Below are 26,091 nucleotides of genomic sequence, written 5' to 3'. Positions count from 1 at the left end.
TGCCAGGGTGCTTACCATATCCTATATTGGCCAGCAAGGTCGCCAGATCTCTCCCCAACTGGGAACTTTTGGAGCATTATTGGAAGGGCCCTACAACCACCTCTGCATTTTGACGATCTAACGCGCCAATTGGACAGAAGACGGCTCGCTGTCTCTCAGGAGGATAGCCAACAACTCTATCATTCAAAGACAAGCACAATAGTTGTTTGTACAAGGACCATAGGTGGAACAACACGTTGCTGAGCTGCTCAATTTGTTTAGTTATTTATATTCCATAAATCATCCAATTTTTCGGAAAATCTAATATTTGCTTTGACTGTACATATAAATCATATCCACCGGTTTCCGTCTCAGTTGGGTAATTAATTGGTAATGTGCTATATTTGGCCTTAGAGTGTGTTTATATGCTAGGTATTTGTATATCCAAAAGAACAGACGCCATTAATTACCCCTCGACCCCCTCTCCCATCTATCACCAAACCATAAGAAAAATAAAATATAGTAAAAATGGGGCACATCTTTCCATATGCACATTCCTTGGAACAAACAAGAAACTATGCAGTCCCAAAATGTTATGGGACTGCTATCGAAGGTTTGACAGTGCTTGACGAATGAAGAATTTCATTGAAAAGGCACAAAAATTGAAAATAGAGTGCCATTCTAATATTAATGCCTGACACGTATATAATCCACCATTCACTAATTTGTTTTAATACTTTCATTACGAAGTGTTGGTGGAACCTGTCTTTTCGAAGTAATAAAAGAGGTTAACTTCCAGTCTTAGACTTTCCTAAACTTTCAAATTAGAAGTAGATGGTAAATATGGGTAAGGATCAACATACTTCTTGATCTTCGTACATCAGACAAACATATGTACTTTTGTCTTACAAATGGACGTTCATCGATTTCTGAACTTTCTTCACTTGCTTTCAAAATTCGCAAATGCTTCACATGTACTTATGGGGAGTTGAAATACAGTAGTACACCATTACAAAAGTAATGCAATGTCCTCAGTAATTAAGAACTACGAGCTTCCAATTTGAAATTGATATGAAAGTTTGGCATTTAGTGAAGCCCCTGCGCTCAGAGTGTTCCGGTTATGTTGACTTACAGAGGTACGAGTGGCATCGGCAGTTTGATTCGTAATAATAAATCCTATCTTTAGTGAAATTATTTTATTGGTTTTTCAGAAGTTCAGTAACAGATGGAAGCAATCAAACACTGTAAATCGTAGCTTACACGATTTAACAACATCCTTCGAGAGAGTCAAGACCCATCACCAAGTCGTTAGCTGTCAACACTCATGGTCCCCGTTAAGTATGATTATAGTAGTTGAATGCTGCCAGTTATTGTTCACAAAATGTAGCAACCGCTGCCTCACATCCGAAAAACTGATAATATTAAATTCCCAAGCACTTATTACCCACAGGTGTAATACTAACAGAGCGTGCGTAATTACGTGAGTCACGTTTGCGATATCGACAGTTATCCAGTCGGCCGCACTTCCAGATACACGCACCGCCAATTACGTCGCCGCATTTCCAACACCGCAAACGCACAAGTGCGCGGCCACGAGCAATTACGCGGCTGCCAATGACATGCAAGCATCACCTATCCGGAACTCCAGCGGTGGGTGTGCTTAAGGTGAATAGGACGTCAAACTGGCCGACTTGGAGCAGGAGAGGCACCACAGGACATTTTAATTTGCACTGTCTATACTTTTATAAATAAATTCATAAAACTTTGTCAGCATGACCAGGAATGGTTGAGGATTCACGCTCATAGCAGTGGAAGTTCCTAAATATAACAAAATATATTTTTTTACATGTGAAATGTCATCAGTTTTTCACTTACTATTGGCTGCATTTGTTGCTATAGGTACACTTTTCTTCACAAGTAAGAGAGATTCTTCGAAGAATTTTGCACAGCATACAAACCTTACCTACAGGTGTATGAAGCTCTAGAATTTATATATTAACGAAAAAATGAATGAGCTGTTACATTTTGAACTTCATGTTTAGAAAAAACTCAAATTTTATGGTTAATTATCTCAATTTTAGCACAGTTTTTAATAGATTTGGAAAATTCTAGAGTTTCATACACCTGTAAGTATGGTTTGTATGCTGTGCAAAATTCATCGAAGAATCTCTTTTACTTGTGAAGAAAAGTGTACCTCTAGCAACAAATGCAGCCAATAGTAAGTGTATAAATGATGAAATTTCACACGTAAAAAAAATTATTTTCTTATACTTTTGAACTTACTTTGCTATAAGTTTCAATCCTAATTCCTTCCTGGTCGTGTTGACAAAGTTTTATGAATTTATTTGGAAAAGTATAGATAGTGGAAATTAAAATGTCGTGTGGTGCCTCTCCTGACCCAAGTCGGCCCGTCTGACGTCCTAGCCCCCCTAAGTTCGAACATTCATGCATTGACACTTTATTGTGTGTTTGTCAATCGAATACTATTCACAGTCTTTTGGAGTGGCCATGGTGTCACATCTTCTGAAGAGACATCGCACTGAAGAGTGACAGATTGGTAAATCTTTTGTATCTATATATATTCCTGCATTCAGATCTACTGTTATCAACTAATGCTACAACTTTAGCAACAAAGCTCTGTATTGTTTTTACTATTTGATGTTAGATGTACCATAGAATAAATTAATATCTGAATTCTCTGTTCATGAACTGTGTAAGTAGGCTGTTTAGGTTTTTACGTTGGTAACGCCACGTAGTACTCCGTATGAAAATCGCTGACTGCACTGTTGGCAGTCTGTGGCTGCTTAGACTCATTGTTGGAAAATTCGCTTGTATATTGTTGGGCAGTTTGGTGTGAACAGCGTGTAGCGTTGTGCAGTTGGAGGTGAGCGGCCAGCAGTGGTGGATGTGGGGAGAGAGATGGCAGAGATTTGAGAATAGACAATCTGGACGTGTGTCCGTCAGATAAAGGAAATTTGTAAGACGGGATGCCATGAACTGCTATATATATATAAAATGACTTTTAACACTATTAAGGAAAATACATTGTTTGCTCTCTATCAAAATCTTTCATTTGCTTACTATGCCTATCAGTAGTTAGTGCCTTCAGTAATTAGAATCTACTGTATTTTGCCGGCAGTATAGGCGCTCGCTGTATTGCAGTAGGTCGAGTAACGAACATTTTTGTGAGGTAAGTGATTCATGAGAGGTATAGATTATGGTTAGTCAGGGCCATTCTTTTGTGGGGATTATTGAAAATCAGATTGCTTTGCGCTAAAAATATCGTGTGTCAGTTTAGTGATGATAATAAGTAAAGAGATAAATGGCTGAGTACGTTCCATTTTGCTCAACTGTTTGAAAAACAAATAACCTAAGAGGTTTACCAGCACATTAATACGTAATTTTCCAAAAGGGACGTTTCAACTGCATCTGTTCTTCGCTCCTGTATCTACTACAGATCCATACAGCGTGTACGCGAAGACATAACAGACTCGGAACGAGCAGAATGAACTTGGAAGAAATATCCTTGGGCAGCTGTGCAGTACATTTTTCTTCTCTTGAATTCCATTATTAAATGCGTGCTTATATTGTGTTGAAACAAATAGTTTGAAATATTTAAGTTGAGGTGTTTAAGGAGTCATGGCAAACCAGGCAGAGCAACATCTAAGTGATCAGTTTCAGAGTCAACAAATAACAGAACTGCTGTTAGTAGTTTCTTGTCCTGTACACGCGCAGGTAGGCCCGAAGCTTAGGAAGGAATTCAGCAGCCGCCTCCAACACTTCGATGAGACAAAGGAAACACGGAAAGAACATACAACACAGCTGCATCAGCATTTCGACGGCTACGAAATGACGGGTTAATCATGACAGGCATTTTACTTTCCATGTGTGGGAGAGCACACCTATCGCTTCCTAGTGAAATTATTTCCCCCAGTCCTACGAGGTCATAACTACTAAGTTAGACAATGTTTTGCGAGTCAAAATAGACGTTGACGTCGTACTGAACAACCCAGCAAACTATATATTGCGAAATTGTAGGGCATGACTAGAGACAGTAAATTCAGTTGTGACTGTGGCTCAACTTACCTTTAGCTAATGCTTCGTAGTGCTGTAATTCACAATCTGTAAGTTGAGAGACTCAGGGCTGAAACTCTAAAGCATCGCAATCGTAAAATCAGTGGTGTTTAGAGTTATCGATGCACACTGTAATGGGACACCGTCCTCCAAAACTACCTTTTTTTATAGAAATAACCGATACCATGTATAGTATCGATTCTTGTACAGGTGAACATTATCAGCTGTTTACGTAAAACAGTTTCATACCCTTTTGTGTACGATGTATTATATTTGAGATTAAAATGTAAAAAATAAATCATTTCGTAAGTAGTATGTACAGTTAAAATTATTCTTCTATTACAAATATCTGAAAGTACGAAATTTCTGTATATTTAACACTCATATTATTAACTCCACAATGTAATGCTAATTATTAGATTTAATTGGGCATCATTTATAAAATAATATTATATATTGGCGATGATTCTTCTTTCGTCAAGGAAGTTTGTAAATTCTTTTGATATGTAAACTCTTTGGAATATTGTAAGTGCCGCAGAATGTGAGTAGTAGTGGGCATGCCTCTGATGGAGAAAGACGTATTTTTTTTATGATCGACACTAACAGTGTAATGTGGAAAAAGAAGTGGTAATTGTAGAAACGCCGTGAAATTGAAAACTGTGACAAAGAATAAAATTTAAGAAATATACAGACAAATCTTCATCAGTTATTTAGTCATAAGGAACCCATAACGTTAGAAGTCAAAATTTCAGCCTCAAGAATGTACCCTTAGACGCAAGACTTGGAGCCAACAACAAGAGAAAATGAAGATAAGTGAAAAATTTTTATTTTGTTCATATTAAACACCTCGAAGTTTTTGAAAATAATGAAGAGACCAAGACAAATTTAAAGATCATGTATGGGAGGGTAAGATTACAACACGAAGTCAACATTTAGCAGAAAAACATTTCTGTCTATCACTTATCGCTTCACTTGATATGCTACGGTCGCAGGTTCGAATCCTGCCTCGGGAATGGATGTGTGTGATGTCCTTAGGTTAGTTAGGTTTAAGTAGTTCTAAGTTCTAGGGGACTGATGACAATAGATGTTAAGTCCCATAGTGCTCAGAGCCATTTGAGCTTCACTTGATACAAACAGCCCGTGCCCCAGTCACAGAACCTGCCCCAGCACTCACAAGTCAACACCGTGTAAACGAGGAAGGACACATTACATACAGCGTCAAGCGTGCCAGAGTAACGCTAGTTACAATGCCACAGCTCCGTGCAAAGTAAAGTCCTGTGTGAAACGCTATGTCACCCACAACCGGAAGATCTATTTCTGAATACAATTTCTGTCATCGCACGGGAATGCAGACTGGTCTTCCCACAAAAGACTAGAAAGCAATCCTCTGTTTCACTTGGGAATCACGCATGGAAATCACGGATGGAGATCAATGTGCCCATATATAAACACAGTCAGAGAGGCAATAAGTTGGGACACTTTGAACTGAGATATCCACGTCAGTCAAATACCCGAGTGCACTATGACTCGGATGCCGGCGCTGCCAGGCAGGTTTCAAATTCGTTTTCAGTATATGTAGGATATGAACTCGCAAGGACTGTACACCATTGTGGATAGCTTAGATTTCAGAAGTAACAATTTGTGTGCCGCCGTAATGTTGACAATACCACAAGCCAAGGGGTGATATTATTTTACACTTTTACGGTGAGCTGTTAGCTTCTGATGATTAGAAGTCAGGCCAATAGACCACTTTATGTGGTACTATCCTTAGAGATCGCCTCTGAACTGATTATAGTGCTGTTTATGACAATAAAATAATAATAATAATAATTAGGTTTATTGAAACGAATTCGTAATTATTTTAAAAGCCATGTACGAAAATATGTGAAGCTGAACTCTTACAATAATGGAATTCTGATTGAGAACTTACAGGAACAGGAATAGATTGAGAAAAATCAGTTACTCCTCCCATGAGTTATAAATAAATCAAATCTCAACTGTGCGAGTTTCAGAATATCCTCTAACGTCTCGTAACAACTGTTCTGCAATTCTCCTGTTCGCAACAAACAACATATCTCTTCTTGCCGTTGCAACTGCGTCATCAGCAACATGCTAAAATATTTCAAAAAAGCAATACTACGATCCACGCAGTCTGCAATGCGTGGACTGATTTCAATAGTTACTGCCATACTTGTGTACGTACAAACTGAATTATCGGGAGTGGTTTGGTCAACTTACCTTAAACGATGTGAAGAAAAATGAAAGAAACCGATAAAAATTTTATTTTATATATTCAGAACACTGATGATTTGAATGCTGAATAACTTAACACAGGCATTTAATAATTCCACCACGTCTATACTCCATATACACGTTTCTGGCCAGAAAAAAGATACGAAAATGACTTTGAGTGTACGCATACATAAACCTGACAAAATCCATCCAGTGCGCAAGCAACCAACAACCACGTGCAGCTAAAAAGCAAATTGCAAATTACAAAAACCTTCAATTAATACTCATGTCTCCGACTCCCCTCGGCAACTGCTTGCTCGCTACTACACGCGATAATAATATCTCAGGCTCTGAGTTTGTGTGTGCACTCAGGAGAATCATAGACGTCCAAATTCCAATATTATTGTATTTTATGTACGTAAATTTCTATTGAACATATCAATCACTTAAAATTCCAAACTTTGGTTTGTAGTCATTGTTCCTGACCCCACTGAAAAAATAGCAAATACAAACATTCAATTTTAGTGTGTGCAATGAGTAATGTGGACTTGCAGAACGGAAATTATGGTCAGTATATTCTCCATTGCTTTCTGGCTCACCGCAAAACTAGTTTTCAGGCCCTTGTAAACGGAGAAGATTGATTAACAGCCGCCCCACATTAGGTGCATCAGGCGGGAAACTGAACTGTGATAGTAATCGGTACAAAACAGGGCCGGCCGCGGTGTCCGTGCGGTTCTAGGTGCTTCAGTCCGGAACCGCGTGACTGCTACGGTCGCAGGTTCGAATCCTGTCTCGGGCATGGATGTGTGTGATGTGCTTAGGTTAGTTAGGTTTAAGTAGTTGTAAGTTCTAGGGGACTAATGACCTAAGATGTTGAGTCCGATAGAGCTCAGAGCCATTTGAACCATTTGACTTTACAAAACAGGGATATCGATAGGCATTAATAGGATATCAAAGTGAAAAATGTCTAAACCAGTGTGACAACAGTGTTAAGATTGCTCACGAGTGCGGAAACCAAATTGGGAAAGTTAGCCACAGTAATACTGAACGTCACAGAAGGGAGTAAGAAGACGACACTACATCGCAGCTACCACCGGCACTGAGGTTAGAAGAAGAAGAAGATACATAATCACAGAGCTGTGTGGATCTACAAGTTACCTGCGAGCCAATGCACGCATTCACCGATGCCCATGCATGCATCCCCTTCCCCCTCCCCTCCCGCCCCCCCCGCACCTCTGTGAAGCTACTGCCGTGGGTGATATACACTGCCACTCCCAACACCATAGCTGCTGCTGTTGGCTGCATTACGTCACATCGCATCGCATCATATTTACTGGAACACCGCGTTGCCTTCGCTCATAAAGGGCAAACAATGAGGTTTATCAAGAAATGTAAGATACTGGATAATTGCTTCTAACAGGCTATCAAAAATGGAATCCAATGATAAGGATGTTATGGAAGTTAAGATGCAACCAGTATCTGACGATAAATACTCAGAACTGGAAATTAAAATTATCAAAAAATGGTTCAAATGGCTCTGACCACTATGGGAGTTAACTTCTGTGGTCGTCAGTCCCCTAGAACTTAGAACTACTTAAACCTAACTAACCTAAGGACATCACACACATCCATGCCCGAGGCAGGATTCGAACCTGCGACCGTAGCAGTCGCGCGGTTCCGGACTGAGCGCCTTAACCGCGAGACCACCGCGGCCGGCTTAAAATTATCGAGGATGGTTCTGTCAAAGTAATAAATTCAAAATATGAAGGTGATTTTCGAAAGTAAACTTGGAGGTAAACTTCATTGTTACTAAGAAGTCAGAACCGATTTGTAATGATTACGTAAGTGAAGTAAGCTGAAGTCCGAAAAGAAAAAATAGAGTTAATAGAGTTATCAGATAAAGAAATTGAGTTCAATCTTTCTGAAATTCAGCCAAGTCAGAGGCTACTAGGAACTGATTTAAAACCAGTTTAAATGCTGAGTGGCAACGTAGAGGCACAAAATTGGGTGGATGCAATTACTGTTGTCAAAACTGAATTGAACAGTTAAATCAGCAGTTAAATGGTAGGATTGCATCCAATAGTAAAGAATTAGACGATACTAATGAAGAAAGGTTGATAGTAAAGAACTAAAGATTGAAATGACCTCAAAACTGAACAGATTAACCACTGAACAGGTTTTATCTACTATGCTCTGCAAGTTAACATTGGGTAGCAGCTCAGTAAAATGCCTAGTACTTACAAAACTGAAATATGCGATGTTCGCTAAGAAGGAAGTGAGGTTGTCAGAAGGACAAGGCAACGATTCCAAGTTTTGCTATAGTCGGTTAAGAGAAGTAACTAGCAAAGTAAATGATATTATGAAAGTAAAATAGGACTGAGCTAGATTATTCGAGGATTTGATTAACAATTTTCTGACGGAATGGAAGCAGTAGAACTACAAGTGGAATAAGTAAGAACTAATATTGTAAACAAAAATTGGAGTAACCTCTAGTGGCTCTAGCGATACTACAGTACAGCCTATTGCTTCAGTAGACGCCCCTTTCATCAGATGTCGTCAAATTTTACGTTTTGATCCAGATATATAAATTTATCTATTAGAGCTCTGGAATGATTCTGAGGGGATGTTTTATCAAATGCATGCTCATAACGCGAGAAAATTTCTTTCATAAGTAATCTTTTGTCAGGAGATGCCTTGCGATGGTTAGCTGAATTAATGATCAGATCTAAAACTTCTTCTTAATTTAAAACAGCATTTCTTAATGAGTACTGGCCACGCAATAATTAAAACTATGTTTTGAGAGAATAGGGAGTGGTGAGACGTTCACTTCAGGTCGTGAATCAGCTAAAGACTTTTCTAGATAGTGTCTGTCACAACTGACAGGAAACATGAAACCAGGAATCATGGGACTAGAAGGTAATCTGCCTTCGCATTGGCAGAAAAGATCATTTCCGCCCCTAGAGATAAAGTGGATAGGTTCACTCAGTATCTGGAGCGAGTGGAAAGGGTAGCTGCTGTTGAGGAGCAGGTGTTGAATACTAAAAGGTGTTCTAACAGTCATAAAAACAATCGAAGTAATGACGGTGGGAAGATGAATTTTCGAAGTATGGAGATTCAGAAAACACGACTTAATTATCGTGGTCAAGGTCGTGGTACCGAAAGAGGAGTTTCACAGCCACCTAACTTTCGCAATAATTATTATGACTAAGGAAGAAATGAAAATGATGTGCCGTTGAGACAAGATGGAGGACCGAATCCTAACCGATCTGATTCTGAATCAAATGAACATAATAGGCCACCTGTGGGAAACTGGCTCTCATCAGCGGAGACAGTATCACAGCCAGTAACAAAATACAGACCTCAGTCACGCAACGGTAATGTTTCTTGGAAACGAGTGGTGTAGAGGTAGGAAATTCTGTAGCAAGTGTGTACCCTGTACTGGATAGTTAGCTTTCCTTTCTGACAAGGAGTAGATGATGGCAGTCGTGATGCACAGAGAACTGCTTACGTTTGTACAAAAAAAAGTTGTTAGAAATAAACAGTACAAACAGTCTGATTGACCCATAATTTCATACGTACAAAAACACATATAATAAGTGTCATTTACCTACGTCATTTAAAATGAAAGTGTTCAAAACAAATTATTTTCCATTCTATATTTCACTTATGCGCTAATGTTGATGATGAGAGGAGAAGAGAGACCGTGGTGTGAAGGGGGGGGGGGGGGGAAGGGACAGGACAGGGAGGATGGTTCTAAGGCGATAAGGGGGGGGGGGGATATCTGATTGCACTCAGGGTTAATTGTCTAAGAAGGGTTGAGAACAATTGCACTAGACAGTAGAGACAGTTGTGTATATCTTATACAACAAGCACTCACGAAACCTATGCAGGAATACCTCTCGATCTGATAAATTTATTCTGAAAATAATGCTGTTCTCGCTTCCCACGCCCGGGTTTCCGGGTTCGATTCCCGGCGGGGTCAGGGATTTTCTCTGCCTCGTGATGACTGGGTGTTGTGTGATGTCCTTAGGTTAGTTAGGTTTAAGTAGTTCTAAGTTCTAGGGGACTGATGACCATAGACGTTAAGTCCCATAGTGCTCAGAGCCATTTGAACCCTAATGCTTTTATTAAACATATCATAACCTGTTTAGACTAACTAACCTTTATTTTAAAATCCCAATCTAGAATATTGATATACGTAGTGAATCACCTAAGACTTTCACCGCAAATATTGCGTAAATGGAAAGTGTTACTGGTGTGAGATCTCCACAGAATGGATTGGCAGTCACAGGTTCTTACGGTTAGCCACTAAATAGACAGTAATAATAATTATAAAGTGTGTTTTTGGTGAGAACGTACACTTTTCTAAAAGGAACAATCCCTGATGGCATTAACAAACTAGAAGCGGAGTAAATTAGAATTTCAGGTGTTTGTTGCAGGATTCTAGTGTGAGTCGTTTACGAGTTACCGTAGTCTGAAAAGTGCAAGTTTTAGATCATTCATCCTGCATAGGACGTTATAGAGAATTTTATAGGGATCTGAGACTTCGGAGCAACGTCAAGTTGTAAGTATAGCGATAATGAAGACTTAAAAACTTAAAATCCTATCGAGGCATAGCAGAGACCCAAACGGGACCGATATAAGTGATTTAGTTGGTCGGATGAACGGCGTTTTGCTTGGGGTAAAAGCCGCCAATTGTGATCTGAGGTAGGACGTTCCGTCTGCCGACCGCTCCAGCAGATGTAGGCTGCGTCCCCCGAGAGGCGAGTTTGTACAGCGACGCCGTCGCTGCGCTAGACAGCACTCTGCCACACCTTCATGGCGGACTTTAATCACTCTATTTCGGAGTCTCAACCTTATAAACTGTTTCTTGTGTGATGTCAGCGTATGTCACCACGTGGCAAATAGGTTTTTCTTTATATCAAGGAATTTTGAGCTCTATGTTTTTGAGCTTCCACTTTAGCGTGAGCTATTAAATAAATTTTGCCGACATAAATTGAAATTTCTGTTTGTTACGAAACCATTGTGTTTGCAAGCTCTGAATGTCAACGGAAAAGTGAAACTTCTGTTATATTCTTGGATGAACAGTTACCATAAAAACCTGACCGCGTTATGTTGTTTTGAAATTCTAAGGCTGTGCCTTGTGTCCTATAATAAGTGTTTCTTTTGTATGTGCTCAGTGACCACCATACGAAATCATTTTCATAGCTGCAGGGGAGGAGTTAATTTTCCTGGAGAAGACCTGAAGGAGTACACAGGTAGGGAGACAGTGGGAGTCAGATTGCCTAGCAATTTTCAGATGGCAGTACATTCCGCCTGTGCTGTCCTACAGAGTAGGGCGCAGAGATCACCTTGTCGTAAGCGATGAAATTCAAAGAACCTAAATCCTTGCATTACTGTTGGTCCCAATACTAACAACAAGTTAAACATTACTCGATGCCATACCAGTTGTCCCGTTAACCTATCTCGCTTCGGATGTCTTCAATTATCTCTTTTGATGACCAATTACTTTTTAGCAGTTTTTCATGTACTTCTACACCTGCGCCCTAAAATTTTATCATTCATCGATCTTCAGTATTTCAGAAGCACCCATTTCTTCCTCTACATTTGTTCGATGGTAGTGTGGTTCACTGCAGGGAATGCTGTGCTTCATTGTTTACTTTCATTGACTTCTTCTTCAGTTCCACAACAAATGGTTTAAATGGCTCTGAGCACTGTGGGACTTTACTTCTGAGGTCATCAGTCCCTAGAACTTAGAACTCCTGAAACATAACTAAACTAAGGACATCACATACATCCATGCCCGAGGCAGGATTCGAACCTGCGACCGCAGCGTTCGCGCGGCTCCAGACTGTAGCGCCTAGAGCGGCTCGGCCACCCCGGGCGGTAGTTCCACAACAAATCTGATATAAGTGATGCTGTTCTACTGAAGAACGCCTTCTTCGCCTTTGTCCACCGACCGGTTTCAGACATTCTGCAGAATTTTTTGACTTCTACTATCACTGTGTCGTTTCCACCATTTTTATAGAAATAACCGATACCATGTATACTATCGATTCTTGTATAGGTGAACATTCTCGGCTGTTTATGTAAAACAATTTCATACGATTTTGTATACGATGTATTATGTTTCCAGCTAAAATGTAAAATAGAAATCAGTTTGTTAGTACTCTGTATTTATGTGCTGTTAAAATTCTTCTTCTTTTAGAAACATCTGAACTTGCTAAATTTCTGGTATCCTTAACATTCATATTACTATCTGCACTATCTAACGCTAATTATAAAAATTTCTTTCTGGATTCATTCATAAAATAATGTTATGTCTTGGTGATGATTTTTCTTTTGCCAAGAAATTGTGTAATCTCTTTTGCTTTGTAAACTTTTTGTAATATTGTGACTACTGCAGAATGTAAGCAGTAGTGGGCATGCCTCTGATGGAGACAGGCGTATTTTTGTTAATGATCGACACTAAGAATGTATCCGGAATATCAGGTGGAAATACTCGTAGTAGTAACGGTGTGAAACTGGAAATTGTGACAAAGAATAAAATTCAAGAAATATACAGACAAATCTTCATTAGTTATTTTTCCATCAGGAACCCATAACGTTATAAGTAAAAATTTCAGCCTCAAGAATGTACCCTTATACGCAAGACTTGGAGCCAGTAGCAAGAGAAAATGAAGATAAGTGAAAAGTTTTTCTTTTGTTCATCTTACATACCTCGAAGTTTTTGAAAATAATGAAGAGACTAAGACAAATTTAAAGATGATGTGTGTGAGGGTAAGATTACAACACGAAGTCAAAATTTAGCAGAATAAGATTTCTGTCTACCACTTGATACAAACAGCCTGTGCCCCAGTCACAGAACCTGCCCCAGCACTCACAAGTCAGCACCGTGTAAACGAGGAAGGACACATTACGTACAGCGTCAAACGTGCCAGAGTAACGCTATTTACTCTGCCACAGCTCCGTGCAAAGTAAAGTCTTGTGTGAAACGCTATGTCACCCACAACCGGAAGAACTATTTCTTCAGGCAAGCTGAATGCAATTTCTGTCATCGCACGGGACACGCAAACTGGTCCTCCTACAAAAGACTAGAAAGCATTCCTCTGTTTCACTTGGGAATCACGCATGGAAATCACTGATGGAAATCAATGTCATTTCACATTCAGATTCTGTGCCTCCTCCTGCTCAAAAACCAGGCAAGTGAAGAGGCAGAAAACGCACACACACTTGTTTAATTCAAACACCACACATTTCGTAAAGGCTCTTCCAGTCTCTAAAATGAAGAATGGGCTCAAGTGCATAGGTGCAAGCAGAGAACAGTTTTTCACAACACGGGATAGACAACTGTATCCAGAGAAAACACCGCAAACAGTGGATTTGTAACCAGTCAGTGCCTTTTCAGCTGGATACCGGGATGTTGCCACGTTGCTTAAACTAGATACATATGAAGAAATGGCCAACGACCTTTCCAGACATCAAGTCTTTACCTCACCGACTACAGCGGCTACAACATTACAATACTTGGAACGCTCAGCTTACCTACAAAAGACAAAACAACGTCTAAGGAAGTCCATTTCACTGTAGTCCGCTCACGCAGAAGTTCAAATATTTTTATCATATATGTGTTTGACTCCTTCTGATTAGACATGTGCATATAATTGGCAAGAAGGTTCTCATGCCGCAATTCAACAACTCTGTGACAAGTAGCAACATTTATTCGACGGTACCTAAGGATGAGGAAAAAATTGTCATGCTCACTTTAGGCTGAAAGCCAATGCGCAAACCAAATTTTACCGTGCACACCCTGCACCGCATGCATTACTCGACAACGTGGCTACAGCAACTGATAGAATGGAATCCACTGGTGGCTTAAAACCTATTTGAGCGAGTCACTGCGCATCACTCTTAGTCTTCATTCGTAAACAAAATGGGACGATTTGTCTTTGTGTAGATTTCAAACGCATGCTAAATTCGCAGAAAGTCATTGATTCCTACCCGTTGGCAACTATAGAGGAAATTTAGGATCGGCTAGCGGAAGGACACTTCTTCTCAAAAACTGATCTTGCAGAAGCCTATCTTCAATCACTATTGGGCGAAGAGACGAAGAACTTTTTATTCTGAACACTCAAGTCGACCCTTTTTAATATCAACGCCAACCTTTGGGATGTGCGTCCACGTCTGTGTTGTTACAAAAATTTCTCTAACAATAACGTGCTAGGTACCTTCTTGTTTAAATTACCTTGACGACATAATCGACCCTGGACAAAAACCGGAATAGCAAATTAAAATTTTGGACTGTCTTTTTCAAGTTTTGAGTGAGGTGGGACTCAGTACCTTGCAGAAATGTTATTTTTCAACATAACGATTGAATGCTTACGGTGGTCTATGGACTGTGAGGCTGGTCCCAGAGGAGTTTCGAGTCCTCCCTCGGTCATGGGTGTGTGTGTTTGTCCTTAGGATAGTTTAGGGTAAGTAGTGTGTAAGCTTCGGGACTGATGACCTTAGCAGACAAGTCCCATAAGATGTCGCACGCCTTTTTGAATGCTTACGACATACGATCGACGCCAGTGGTGTTTGCCCTTCCATGAAATATTTGCAAGCAATTTAGCAATTGCCATATCCTAAGACTTCAGGAGAATTCAGGAGAAAGAAAACTGGCGTTCTACGGATCGGAGCGTGGAATGTCAGATCCCTTAATCGGGCAGGTAGGCGAGAAAATTTAAAAAGGGAAATGGATGGGTTGAAGTCGGATATAGTGGGAATTAGTGAAGTTCGGTGGCAGGAGGAACAAGACCTTTGGTCAGGTGAATACAGGGTTATAAATACAAAATCAAATAGGGGTAATGCAGGAGTAAGTTTAATAATGAATAAATAAAATAGGAGTGCGTGTAAGCTACTGCCAACAGCATAGTGATCGCATTATTGTGGCCAAGATAGACACGAAGCCCATGCCTACTACAGTAGTACAAGTTTATATTCAAACTAGCTCTGCAGATGATGAAGAAATAGATGAAATGCATGATGAGATAAAAGAAATTATTCAGGTAGTAAAGGGAGACGAAAATTTATTAGTCATGGCTGACTGGAATTCGAGAGTAGGAAAAGGGAGAGAAGGAAACATAGTGGGTGAACATGGATTGGGGGTCAGAAATGAAAGAGGAAGCCGTCTGGTAAAATTTTGCACAGAGCATAACTTAATCATAGTTAACACTTGGTTCAAGAATCATAAAAGAAGGTTGTATACATGGAAGAATCCTGCAGATGCTACAAGGTATCAGATAGATTATATAATGGTAAGACAGAGATTTAGCAACCAGGTTTTAAATTGTAAGACATTTCCAGGTGCACATGTGGACTCTGACCACAATCTATTGGATATGAACTGTAGATTAAAACTGAAGAAACTGTAAAAAGGTGGGAATTTAAGGGAATGGGACCTGGATAAACTGAAAGAACCAGAGGTTGTACATAGTTTCAGGGAAAGCCTAAGGGAACAATTGACAGGAATGGGGGAAAGAAATACAGTAGAAGAAGAATGGGTAGCTCTGAGGGATGAAATAGTGAAACAGCAGAGGATCAAGTAGGTAAAAAGACGATGGCTTGTAGAAATCCTTGGGTAACAGAAGATGTACTGAATTTAATTGATGAAAGGAGAAAATATAAAAACGCAGTAAATGAAGCAGGCAAAGAGGAATACAAACGTCTCAAAAATGAGATCGACAGGAAGTGCAAAATGGCTAAGCAGGGATGGCTAGAGGACAAATGTAAGGATGTAGAGGTTTATCTCACTAGGGGAAAGATAGATACTGCCTACAGGAAAATTAAAGAGGCCTTTGGAGAAAAGAGAGCCACTTGTATGAATATCAAGAGCTCAGATGGAAACCCAGTTCTAAGCAAAGAAGGGAAAGCAGAAAGGTGGAAGGAGTATATAGAGGGTCTATACAAGGGCGATGTACTTGAGGACAATATTATGGAAATCGAAGAGGGTGTAGATGAAGATGAAATGGGAGATACGATACTTCGTGGAGAGTTTGACAGAGCACTGAAAGACCTGAGTCGAAACAAGGCCCCGGGAGTAGACAACATTCCATTAGAATTACTGGCGGCCTTGGGAGAGACAGTCCTGACGAAACTCTACCACCTGGTGAGCAAGATGTATGAGACAGGCGAAATACACTCAGACGTCAAGTGGAATATAATAATTCCAATCCCAAAGAAAGCAGGTGTTGACAGATGTGAAAATTACCGAACTATCAGTTTAATAAGTCACAGCCACAAAATACTTACGTGAATTATTACAGACGAATGGAAAAACAGATAGAAGCCGACCTCCGGGAAGATTAGTTTGGAATCCGTAGAAATATTGGAACACGTGAGGCAATACTGACTCTACGACTTATCTTAGAAAATAGATTAAGGAACGGCAAACCTACATTTCTAGCAATTTTAGACTTAGAGAAAGCTTTTGACAATGCTGACTGGAATGCTCTCTTTCAAATTCTAAAGGTGGCATGGGTAAAATACAGGGAGCGAAAGGCTACTTACAATTTGTACAGAAACCAGATGGCAGTTATAAGAGTCGAGGGGCATGAAAGGGAAGCAGCGGTTGGGAAGGGAGTGAGACAGGGTTGTAGCCTGTCCCCGATGTTATTCAATCTGTATATTGAGCAAGCAGTAAAGGAAACAAAAGAAAAATTCGGAGTAGGCATTAAAGTCCACAGAGAAGAAATAAAAACAATGAGGTTCGCCGATGACATTGTAATTCTGTAAGAGACAGCAAAGGACTTGGAAGAGCCGTTGAACGGAATGGACAGTGTCTTGAAAGGAGGATATAAGATGAACATCAACAAAAGCGAAACGAGGATAATGGAATCCAAACTAATCTTCCCCGAGGTCGGCTTCTACCAGTTTATCCATTCGCCTGTATAGAATCCGTGTTAGTATTTTGCAGCCGTGGCGTATTAAACTGATAGTTCGGTAATTTTCACATCTGTCGACAACTGCTATCATACATCTTGCTCACCAGATGTTAGAGCTTTGTCAGGACTGGATCTCCCAAGGCCGTCAATAGATCTAATGGAATGTTGTCTACTCCCAGGGCCTTGTTTCGTCTTAGGTCTTTCAGTGCTCTGTCAAACTCTTCACGCAGTATCATATCTCCCATTTCATCTTCATCTACATTCTCTTCCATTTCCATAATATTGTCCTCAGGTACATCACCATTGAACAAACCCTCAATATACTCCTTCCACCTTTCTGCTTTCTCTTCTTTGCTTAGAACTGGGCTTCCATCTGAGCTCATGATATTCATGCAAGTGGTTCTCTTATCTCCAAAAAATGGTTCAAATTGCTCCAAGCACTATGGGACTTAACATCTGAGATCAACAGTCCCCTAGAACTTAGAACTACTTAAACCTAACTAACCTAATTACATCATACACATTCATGAGCGAGGCAGGATTCGAACCTGAGACCGTAGCGGTAACCAATAAATTGTGGTCAGAGTCCACATCTGCCCCTGGAAATGTCTTACAATTTAAGATCTGGTTTCTAAATTTCTGTCTTACCATTATATAATCTATCTGTTACCTTCGAGTATATCCAGGCCTCTTCCATGTCTACAACCTTCTCTTATGATTCTTGAACCAAGTGTTAGCTATGATTAAGTTATGCTCTGTGCAGAATTCTACCTGGCGAATTCCTCTTTCATTGCTTACCCCCATTCCATATTCAACTACTATGTTTTTTCCTCTTCCTTTTCCTTCTGCCGAATTTCACTCACCCATGACTATTAAATTTTCGCCTCCAGTCACTATCTGAATAATGTCTTTTATCTCATAAAACATTTCATCAATCTCTTCGTTATCTGCTGATGAAAAATGAATATGTTTCACTAAATATATTATTATAATGAAAAAGTGGCGCCGAATAATGAAGCTAGAAAGCTGAAAACTATTCTGAATATGCAAATGTTTGTAACAATCGGAAGTTACAAGTCTCAAAATGATCAGAAGAATATTTTGGTTAAAATCGGCGTTTTTACGAAAAATTTAAGACGCTAAATGTTATACCCAGAAAGATTAAAATACGTATGAGGCCCTAGTTTGATCTACGAAACCCCATATCTGTGACAGCAATAATCTACATCCTTTAGTCTCGAAGTTACTTACAAGAAAAATTTGGTACGAAACTGTCCTTATTCATAATAGATTAAATATAATTTGTATTTGTTATAGAAATATCCAGTTACAACAATCAATAACACTGATGAGGTAATACTTAAAGATGCAGCTCAGAGATCATGTTCTACTGTCAGCTCCGTTCTAAGAATTCTAGCTGGCAATACTTAAAGGCCGTCGAGCCAAACCTTCTTCGATAAATGAAGCAAAATTATCTCCAACTATATAAAAATTAAGAAGATTGTAATTTATTAAACGTCTGAGGTATTAATTAAAACACGTCGGAGAAAGGGAACATTTAGATGGCGACACCTGTGCCTAGAGCGGTTGGTAGATGTTTCGTTTGGCTGTCCGCTGTGCCCATATATGAACACACAGAGAGAGGCAGTAGGATGAGACACTTTGCACTGAGATATCCACGTCAGTCAAATACCTGAGTGCACTGTCACTCGGATGTCGACCCTGCCAGGCAGGTTCCAAATGCGTTTTCAGTATATGTAGGAAATGAACTCGCGAGGGCTGTACACCATTCAGAGTCGCTCAGATTTCAGAAGTAACAGTTTGTATGGCGCCGTAATGTTGACAAAACTACAAGGCAAGTGGTGAGATTATTTTACACTTTTACGGCGAGCTGTTAACTTTTGATGATTATAAGTCAGGGATTAGACCATTTTATGTGGAACTTTCCGTAGAGATAGCCTCTGAACTGATAATAGTGCTGTTTATGACGATAAAATAATAATTATTATTATTAGGTATATTGAAAAGCGTTCGTAATTACTTTAAAAAACGTTTACGAAAAATGTGAAGCTGAACTTTTACAGCAATGGAATTCTGATTGAGAAATTACAGGAACAGGAATAGAAACTGAAAAAACAGTTACTCCTCCCACGAATTATAAAGAAATCAGTTCTCAACTGTGCGAGTTTCAAAATATCCTCTAACGTCTCCTAATAACTGCTCTGCCATGCCCCTGTACGGAACAGACAACTTACCTTCTCTTGCCATTGCAGCTGCGTGATCAGCAACAAGCTAAATTATTTATAAAAAACAATACTACGATCCACGCAGAGTGCAATGCGTGGACTAATTTCAACAATTTCTGCCATACTTTTGTACATAGAAACTGAATGATCGGGAGCGGTTTCGTCAACTTACCTTACTCGATTTGAAGAAAACTGAAAGAAACCAATAAAAAATTTAATTTACTGTATTCAGAAAACTGATGGTTTAAATGCTGACAAACTTTACACAGACTTTTAATTATTCCACAATGTCTATACTCTTCATCGCAACCTGCGTCCGACTGCTTCCGACTACCCTCGACAACTCCTCACTCGCTACTACTCTCGATAATAATATCTCAGACTCAGAGTTTGTGTATGCACACAGGAGAAACATAGACGTCCAAATTTCAGTATTATTGTATTTGATGTATGTGAATTTCTGTTGAACACTCAATCAGTTAAGATTCTAAACTCTGATTTATAGTCATTGTTCCTAACCCCACTGAGAAAATGGCAAATACAAACATTTTATTTAAGTGTGTACAATGAGTAATTTGGACTTGCAGAATGGAAATTGAGGTCAATATATTCTACACCGCTTTCTGGCTCACCGCAAAACTGGTTTTCAGGCCCTTGTAAACGGAGAAATATGATTACCAGCCGCCCCACAATAGGTTCATCATCAGGAAACTGAACTGTAAAAGTAGTCGGTACAAAACAGGGAAATCGATAGACATAAATAGGATATCAAAGTGGATTACGTCTAAACCAGTGTGACAACAGTTTTAAGATTCCTCACGAGTGTGCAAACTAAATTGGGAAAGTTAGCCACAGTAACAATGAAAGTGACGGAAGGAGGTAAGAAGACGACACTACATCGCAGCTACCACCGGCGCTGAGGTTAGAAGAAGATGAAGCATCATCACAGAGTTGCGTGGATCTACAAGTTACTTGCGAGCCAATGCACGCGTTCAACGTTGCCCATGTACGCCCCCCTTCCTCCCCCCCTCTCCCCCACCCCCACCCCCACTGTGAAGCTACTGCCGTGGGCGATATCCACTGCCACTCTCACCACCATAGCTGCTGCTGTTGCGTGCATCGCATCGCATCATATTTACTGGAACACCACGTTGGCATCGCTCCTAAGGGGCAAAAAATAGATTTATCAAGAAATGTAAGATACTGGATAATTGCTTCCAACAGGCTGTCAAAAACGTAATCTAATGATAAGGATGTTGTGGAAGTTAAGATGGAACCAATCTCTGACGATAAATCCTCAGAACGTGAAATTGAAATGATCGAGGGTGCTTCTGTCAAAGTAATAAATTCAAAATCTGAATGTGATTTCTCCAAAGCAGACTTGGAGGTAAATTTCATTGTTACTGAGAAGTCAGAACCAATTTCTAATGATGATGTAATTGAAGTAAGCTGAAGTCCGAGAAGAAAATGTGGAGTTAATAGAATTATCAGATAAAGAAACTGAGTACAATCTTTCTGAAATTCAGCCAGGCCAGGGACTGCTAGGAACTGATTTAAAACCAGTTGAAATGCCAAGTGGCAAGGTAGAGGCACAAAATTGGATGGATGCAATTACTGTTGTCTAAACTGAATTGAACAGTAAGATGGACTCCAATAATCAACAGTTAAATGGTAGGATTGCATCTAATAGTAAGGAACTAGACGATACTAGTGAAGAAATGTTGATCGTAAAGAACCAAAGATTCAAATGACCTCAAACCTGAACAGGTTAAATTATAAAATTGATTTTAACTACCATGCTCTGCAAGTTAACGTAAGGTAGCAGGTCAGTAAACTGCCTAGTACTTACAAAACTGAAATTTGCGATGTTCGCAAAGAAGGGAGGTTGTTAGAAGGACAAGGTAACGATTCCAATTTTTCTATAGTCAGTTAGGAGAAACAACTGACAAAGTAAATGATATTAAGAAAGCAAAATCCGACTGAACTAGATTATGCGAGGACTTGATCAACTTTCAGACAGAATGGAAGGAGTGGAACTACAAGTGGAATAAGTAAGAACTAGTATTGTAAACAAAAATTGGAGTAACCTCTGGTGGCTTTTGCAATACTACAGTACAGCCTCTTGCTTCAGCAGACTCTGCTTTCATGAAACGTCGTCAAATTTTACGTTTTGATCCAGAAAAATAAATTTGATTTTATTGAGGGGATGTTTTATCAAATTGCGATTGTCACCTAGCGTAATGATTAGATTAAAACTTCTTCTTAATTTAAAACAGTATTTCTTAATGAGTACTGTTCACGCTGTAATTAAAACTATGTTTTGAGAGAGTTTTGGAGTGGTAAGACGTCGGTCAGGGTCGTTGTACAGGAAGAGGAAGTTCACAGTCACCTCACTTTCGCAATAATTATTATGACGAAGGCAGAAATGTAAATGATGTGCCGTTGAGACAAGATGGATGGCCGAATGCTAACAAGTGATTCTGAATCAAATGGACATAATAGGGCAGCTGTGGGCAACTAAGTCCCATCTATGAGGAAACTGGCGCTCACCAGCGGAAACAGTATCACAGCCAGTAACAAAAACACAGACCTCAGTCACTCATTACATGCAAGCCGATAACAGGGAAGGTGAAATAAGAACAGATAGTACCAGTAACGTGGTAAACCACTTTCATTACATTGTTGACAGCATTTTGGATTCGTTCGGAAAATGACTCAAGAAGGAAAAAGGGAAGCGTAGTAGATAATACCATCCCATCATCCACGTACTGGTTTCCGAAGGGTGCACGTTCACTGTGCCAAACAGATTGAACTCGGAAGGTGTGAGATCCGTGCTGCAGGAAGATCAGTCCAATGGAGATTTGTGAGTCCCTATCGTGTGCGCGGTCTTGGTGAGGCGTTGCGTTGTTATGGAGAGGCAGAGCATATTTGGGGCGACGAACCAGCCTAACCCGTTTCTTCGATTTCCTGTGGGCTGCACAGTATACTTCAGAGTTGATCGTTACACCAAGATGGAGGACCTGAAACAGAAAATCTCCTCCAGAGTTCCCGAAGGCCATCGCCTTGACTTCGCTGGGTCAGGATGTGGTTTTAACTTTTTCTCCGGAGGTGTTGTGGCTACACTCCATGGAATGCCGTTTTGTTTCCGGTTCGAAGTCGTGAACCCGATATCGTCGCCTCCGACAGTGTTCGACAAAAAACTGTTACAGTCTGCCTCATGACTCATAAGCAGTTCCCCATATGTCTCAGCATTGTACAGGTCACAGCTGTGTACGGCCTGACGGAAGGGTGAGATCGCACAGGTTTGCGTGATCTTGTTTTGATGATGACCGACGCCCCGCCCAACGACTCACCTTGCTTTTCTTCACTGCCAGCTATCCATAGACTTTTCAAAGTATCAAACATAAAATTATCTTTAATAGTGAAAGAATCTAACCCAAAACTGCTTCTTTTTTAATTATTGAAAATATCAAAGATAAAATTGTTCAAAATTAATTATTCAGCAAACCTGCATCTGACTTCGTTTGCGAACTTGTTTCATACACTCCTCCATTTTTGCCAGTAATGAGAAATGTATTCGACTGAGCAATCAAGGTTAAGAGAATAATGCCATTTGTGCAGTGGCATTAAATTGGTACTGAAAAATTAACTTTTGGCCCTGATGTTTACTCAAGGAAATTATATCTTGACTTGAATAATGCCAGTTGTGCAATGGCATAAAATTAGTTATTAGAAATAAGTTTTCTGTGATACCTTTAGTTATACCAAAATCGATTTCAAACCATGAACTGCTTATATGTTGCATAGAGGCCTCATTTTCTTTATGTTCGTTCATTCGTGGGTAACTTTACTTTACTACTCATTTTCATATTCACCACAAGTAAAGGATGCGGATTATGATTCAGGCTGTTAGATTTAAACACAATTTTGATCTCAATGGATATTGTTAAAAATTTAAGTCATATACAAAAACTAACATTGCCGGCATTTTTGTAGCTCAAACCTTTCTTACAAAAAATTTTACAAAACGCATACTGCATCAGATCTTGGACACACCAATCCTAACTCTGAACGTTATCTAACAAATGCCATTTTGAAATCATTATATAGCTTCTTACATTAACGTGCTAAAGTTTGGTCAGTATAAACTGCGCAGCGCAAATCCTACATTAAAACTGTCACCGCGCGTCTGCTTCCTCTAGGCACCTAGCTGCGACTCAGGATTTTTTACTGTGCGCGTCCAGATCTCTTAACCATGAAAGACGCTCCTACTCAAAGATATTATACCCATTCCACCTTGCGGTTGGCCACCATCGACTTTATTTTCTGGATCTACCCTGATCAGACCTTAGCACATACTTTCACATTCTGCAAGCGCCTATGAATATCCGCGATGCTCTGGTCCTCCACCAACATAAATTTAGTGAGAACTGTATGCTTGGAATGGACCTCCGTTACAGATGCCATTTTGAAAGCTACAGCGTCAGCAGCTATCGGAAATTTATAGAACTGTAGCGACTGGAGCGGTAATATTCCAAGATGGTGCACAAAAAATTTCGAATTTTTCAACCGACATTGGCAGAGAAAAGCTATGTATTCCATCACTAATTGAAAGCTCCTAATATTATTTTTAGCAGAAACGACTTATTGACAGCTTGAAGTGTTCCAATTTGTGCCAGTTCACAAGTCCACAATGCAGTGACTTAGAAATCATCGACCTAAGTGTAATGCCCAGGTTGTAGCTGGGATGATTCTAAATGGCTTTGCCGGAGCTAGATGTAGGTAATGGGTCTGGGGAGACGAGTGGTGTAGAGGCAGAAAATTCTGAAAAAAGTGTCTACCCTCAATCGGATAGTAAGCTTTCATTTCTGACAAGGATCAGATGGTGGCAGTCGCGATGCACTGACAACTTCTCACGTTTGTACAAAGAAAAAGTTGTTAGAAATAAACAGTACAAATAGTCTGACTGACCCATAATTTCATACGCAAAAACAATCAGACGTATAATAACTGTCATTTACATATGTCATTTGGAATGAAAGTGTTCAAAGAAAACACTTTTCCATTTTACAGGGTGGTCCATTGATAGTGACCGGGCCAAATATCTCACGAAATAAGAATCAAACTAAAAAACTACAAAGAACGAAACTCCTCTAGCTTGAAGGGGAAACCAGATGGCGCTATGGTTGGCCCGCTAGATGGCGCTGCCATAGGTCAAACGGATATCAACTGCGTTTTTTTTAAATAGGAACCCCTATTTTCTATTACATATTCGCGTAGTGCGTAAAGAAATATGAATGTTTCAGTTGGACCACTTTTTCCGCTTTGTGATAGCGGATAGTCACAAACGTATAAGTACGTGGTATCACGTAACATTCCGCCAATGCGGACGGTATTTGCTTCGTGATACATTACCCGTGTTAAAATGGATGGCTTACCAATTGCGGAAAAGGTCGATATCGTGTTGGTGTATGGCTATTGTGATCAAAATACCCAACAGGCGTGTGCTATGTATGCTGCTCGGTATCCTGGACGACATCATCCAAGTGTTCGGACCATTGGCCGGAGAGTTATGTGATTTAAGGAAACAGGAAGTGTTCCGTCACATGTGAAACGTCAACCTCGACCTGCAACAAATGATGATGCCCAAGTAGGTGTCTTATCTGCTGTCGCGGCTAATCCACACATCAGTAGCAGACAAATCACGCGAGAATGGGGAATCTCAAAAACGTCGGTGTTGAGAATGCTACATCAACATCGATTGCACCCGTACCATATTTCTAAGTACCAGGAATTGCATGGCGACGACTTTGAACGTCGTCTACAGTTCTGCCACTGGGCACAAGAGAAATTACGGGACGATGACAGATTTTTTGCACGCGTTCTACTTAGCGACGAAGCGTCATTCACCAACAGCGTTAACGTAAACCGTCATAATATTCACTATCGGTCAACGGAAAATCCACGTTGGCTGCGACAACTGGAACATGTTGAATCACCTAAAAGTTGCACAGCAAATATTGCGTAAATAAGTGCTACTGGTGTGAGATTTTCACAGAATGGATTGGCAGTCACAGGCTCCTACTGTTAGCCACTAAACAGACAGTAATAATAATTAGAAAGTGTGTTTTTGGTGTGAACGTACACTTTTGTAAAAGGAACAATGCCTGATGGCATTAACAAACTAGTAGAAGGGTAAATTAGAATTTCAGGTGTTCGTTGTAGGATTCTACTGCGAGTCGTTTACGAGGTATCGTAGTCTGAAAAGTGCACGTTTTAGATGATTCATCCTGCATAGGACGTTATAGAGAATTTTATAGGGCTCTGTGGTTTCAGAGTAACGTCAAGTTATAACTCCAGCGATAATGAAGTCTTAAAAACCTAAAATCCTACCGAGGCATTGCAGAGACCCAAATGGGACCCATATAAGTGATTTAGTTGGTGGGATGAACGACGTTTTGATTGGGGTAAAAGCGGCCAACAGTGATCTGAGGTAGGACGTTGCGTCCGCCGACCGCTCCAGCAGATGTAGGCTGCGTCCCGCGAGAGGCGAGTTTGTACAGCGACGCCGTCGCTGCGCTAGGCAGCACTCTGCCACACCTTCATGGCGGACTTTAATGACTCTATTTCGGAGT

This window comes from Schistocerca americana, chromosome 7, assembly GCF_021461395.2.
Source record: "Schistocerca americana isolate TAMUIC-IGC-003095 chromosome 7, iqSchAmer2.1, whole genome shotgun sequence".
NCBI lineage: Eukaryota > Metazoa > Arthropoda > Insecta > Orthoptera > Acrididae > Schistocerca > Schistocerca americana.
This window is presented reverse-complemented; position numbering follows the sequence as displayed.